The sequence below is a fragment of the Carlito syrichta genome, unplaced genomic scaffold, assembly GCF_000164805.1.
Source record: "Carlito syrichta isolate Samal-C Ts95f unplaced genomic scaffold, Tarsius_syrichta-2.0.1 Scaffold234134, whole genome shotgun sequence".
Classification (NCBI taxonomy): domain Eukaryota; kingdom Metazoa; phylum Chordata; class Mammalia; order Primates; family Tarsiidae; genus Carlito; species Carlito syrichta.
The window spans coordinates 14,719-18,773 of record NW_007178230.1 but is presented as its reverse complement, the minus strand read 5'-3'; the positions used below and the strand labels follow the sequence as shown (position 1 = coordinate 18,773).

Genomic DNA, 4,055 nt, shown 5'->3' with positions numbered 1-4,055 from the left:
CACTTTACTATAAAGCTACAATCATCAAAACAGCTTGGTATTGGTATAGGAACAGGCATATAAATCAATGGAATAGAATTGAGATTCCAGAAGCGAACCTCAATTTCTCAAACAACTCATCTTCGACAAAGCCTCCACCACCTACCACTGGGGAGAGGAGAACCTATTCAGTAAATGGTGCTGGGAAAACTGGCTGACCACATGCAGAAGATTGAAACCGGACCCCTATCTATCCCCATACACAAAAATTAACTCCAAATGGATCAGAGACCTAAATGTAAAACCTCAAGCCATAAGAACCTTAGAAAATGAAGGACATACCCTCATGGAAATTGGAACTGGCATCCAACTCCTGAACAAAACCCAAAACTCGCAGGCCATAAGAGATAAGATAGACAAGTGGGACCTCATTAAACTAACAAGCTTCTGCAAAGTCACAGAAACTATCAAGGGAGTAAGGAGACAGCCTACAGACTGGGAAAAAGTATTTGCCAACACCAGGTCTGACAAAGGCTTAACATCTTGGATCTACAAGGAACTTGAACGTGCTGAAAAGAAAAAAACAAACAACCCCATGATAAAATGGGCAAAAGATATGAACAGACACTTCTCAAAGGAAGACATCCGAGCAGCCAACAGACACATGAAGAAATGTTCAACCTCACTAATCATCAGGGAGATGCAAATCAAAACCACACTGAGATACCACCTAACTCCAGTCAGAATGGCAATTATCAACAACTCAAAAAATAACAGCTGCTGGAGAGGGTGTGGCGAAAAGGGAACTCTTCTACACTGCTGGTGGGAGTGTAAACTAGTGCAACCTTTGTGGAAAGCAGTGTGGCGATTCCTAAAAGCTCTAAATATCGACCTCCCATATGACCTCGCAATCCCCTTACTGGGAATATACCATGAAGAACTCAAATCACTCTATAAAAAAGATACCTGCACACGTATGCTTATCACAGCATTGTTCACAATAGCAAGAACCTGGAAGCAACCATGCTGTCCGTGAAAAGAGGACTGGATTTAAAAACTGTGGCACATATACACAATGGAATACTACACAGCCATAACAAAGAACAAAATCATGAATTTCGCAGCAAGCTGGATGGAACTAGAATCTATAATACTCAGTGATCTCTCACAGAAACAAAGATCTGAGTATCACATGTTCTCACTCATATAGTGGACCTTGACCATCCAATGTATTACCATAAGAAAATGACTGACAGTGGTGGGAAACTATGGGAGGGGGAGAGATGGGATTAATGGTAGTAAGTATCTGTCTGGGGACAGGGCGACACCTCTTATCAACAAGGGTGCCTGAACGAATCATATTTGTATACCTAACCCTTAACTGTACCCCACAATATCATAATAAAAAATATAGATTATTAAAAAATAAAAAATAGGCAGGCTCAGTGGCTCAGTCTGTAATCCTGCACTTTGGGAGGCTGAGGTGAGTGGATTGCCCGAGCCTGTGGGTTCGAGACCCACCTGGGCTACTTGGTGAGACCTCATCTCTACAATAAATCAATAAATTAGCCGGGCAAGGTAGCGCGCGCCTGTAGTTCCAGCTACTTGGAAGGCTGAGGTGGAAGGATTGCCGGAGCCCAGCAGGTCGAGGCTGTAGTGGCTGGGAGCAGCCACTGCACTCCAGTCTGGGCGACAGAGTGAGACTCCAACTCAAAAAAAAAGTAAAAAAATAATAATAATAATAAATAAATAATAAATAAATAAACAAAATTGTCTCATTTATGTACCTCTGGTATTGTGCTCAGGTCCAGGTTCATACCTGTAGGCCTCAGAACCTTTGAGGAGACAGGTACAGCATATGCAGGAGGATAATTTTTAAGCCCAAAAAAGGAATACTCAGCACTATTCCTGAATCCCTGATGAACCATGTATATTCCAGGGTCAGAAGTGATAGATACCATTTTCCAAACTCTCTCAAACTTTCCCCTCCACCTAATTCTCCCATTTTTCTACTTACCTTCCATTGACTTGTCCTACCATTAACACATAAACCTATACTTTTATTAGCAGTAAAATTTTAACTGCCATGTATTAACTTTAAGCCATAAAAACAATCATATTTAGTTAACAGTCCTACCCATAATCATGCATGACTCTACAACTATTTATTATCTTAAAATTTCTGGGGCGATCCTCTTTTGGGTCCTCTCCCACTTAGGAGCCTTTCTGTCTTCTTAATAAACTTCTGCTTTCTCACCTCAAAAAAAAAAATTCTGGACATATTTCTCCTTCTAGACACTTATTGGCATTCGATATGATTCCATAATTAGCATCTACCATCATTAATTAGTATCGACCATCATTAATTGTCGATATTCAGCGGGACTTGCATTTGCTTTTTCACTCCTTTGTTCGATCATTCAGCAGTAACTCATTAAGTTATCTACTACTTCGTGCCAGACTGTCTCTAAAATAAAACTTCAAATGCTCATTTTTTGCCATCTTCAGGAGGCTGTAAATAGAAAATAGTACTTGGTATATGACATGTTGAGTGTTCTTGATCTGATGCTGTTAGTTTTCCAAACATCTTAGTGTTAGAATGTAGACCTTCCTACCACTTGCCTGCATGTAAGCATCGCAGCTTTACAGATAGGAAGCCTGAATCTCGTTCATATAAATGACAGGAAACTAACTAAACAATCACTTTTGCTTAACAAATTAGAGATGTGTCAAACCTCAACAGTCTTTCAAGATTATAACATAATCTAAGATAAAAATACGTGACATTAGCTAACAGAACCTATAGAATGGGTGAAGTAAGTTACCCTATAGATGACATTTTGCAATCAAGGACAGTGGACATTCATGTTTATCACATTAAAAAGAATGTCCAGTTTAGAATTTCAGGGGCTACTGAAATATAGCAAGCAGGATAGTTTAAGGAGAGGGTTTTTTGTTGTTGTTATTTTCCTTCAGGCAATCATTTCCATCATATTAGTAAAGGAATTTTCATTTACTTTAGAATAAATTACTTTAAGAGTTTTGTGGAAAAAGCCACTCTAAATACCAAATTATGGTGCTAAAATCATGTCACCCTAAATAGAATTTTATCAATAGCATAACACACCAGAGAGTACACTTGATGTTATATTCATCCACAATATTATTTGAGTAAATGTTCACTTATTTTCCTTTTATCTGTGTTTGATATTTTCAGAAAACTTCATTATGACATTAAATAAAGTCATGATACACTAAAGCATAGAAAATGTATTTAGAGATTTAATTAAAGAATTTGTGGACTTTTTACTTTCCAGCATGCTTCCAAAGATACCCGCTGAAGCACAGCATCTCCCTGAAACGCAAGTGATTGGCAGTTGATTAGACTCTACCATTCTCAGCCTAGTGGGCAGGGAGAAGCTTGTACAATGCATCTAATGTAGCTCTGATTTATTCTAAAACCTTTAAACAGCTTAAAATTTTATAAATTCAATTAACTTTGCCTCTTACATATACTTCCTTAGCACTCCAGAAAATATTAATAAAATTAACATGCAACCTGGGGGGTACCATTTGTAGATTCTTGTACAATTAATTGCAGCATCAAAAACAAAACAAAACAATAAAATACAAGTTACTTACACATGGGGATGGCTTGACAGCATCACTTGGAAAAAATCCAACCTCTCCAGATGCTAAATTTCTACCCTAAATTAGGAGGAAAAATGTCAGTGTTGAATACAAATGTACCACAAGTGATAATCGTATAATGTTGTATACATAATGTCATTACTTAGGATCCTAGAATTACTTACACATTGAATTTAGGCCTGAGCATTAATTCACTAAGGCTCATGAAAGGAAGCAAAAGCAGAGACAGTCTTCTTAATGGCTCAAATTTACAGGTGGTTTCAAATAACTCAATAGCTAAAATTCATATTGCTTATAAAATAATTCAAGTATATTTTTCAATCTACCTTTTAAATGTATTAGCTTTATAGCTCTCAATCCTATAGAGAGAAAATTACATATTCTCTCCTTCAATTTTATATCAATTAGCACACATAGATCATATT

General features: G+C 37.4%; 1 protein-coding gene across 1 annotated transcript in view; it reads right to left on the bottom strand.

Moving 5' to 3' along the window:
• The window catches only part of LOC103253501 (guanine nucleotide exchange factor VAV3-like), a 45,286-nt gene extending 41,603 nt beyond the window's left edge, over positions 1–3,683 (bottom strand). The window contains exon 1 of the mRNA XM_008051789.2: positions 3,622–3,683. The gene's annotated coding sequence lies outside the window, so the exon portion shown is untranslated. The remainder of the gene's footprint in view (positions 1–3,621) is intronic.
• Positions 3,684–4,055: the final 372 nt, after the last annotated feature.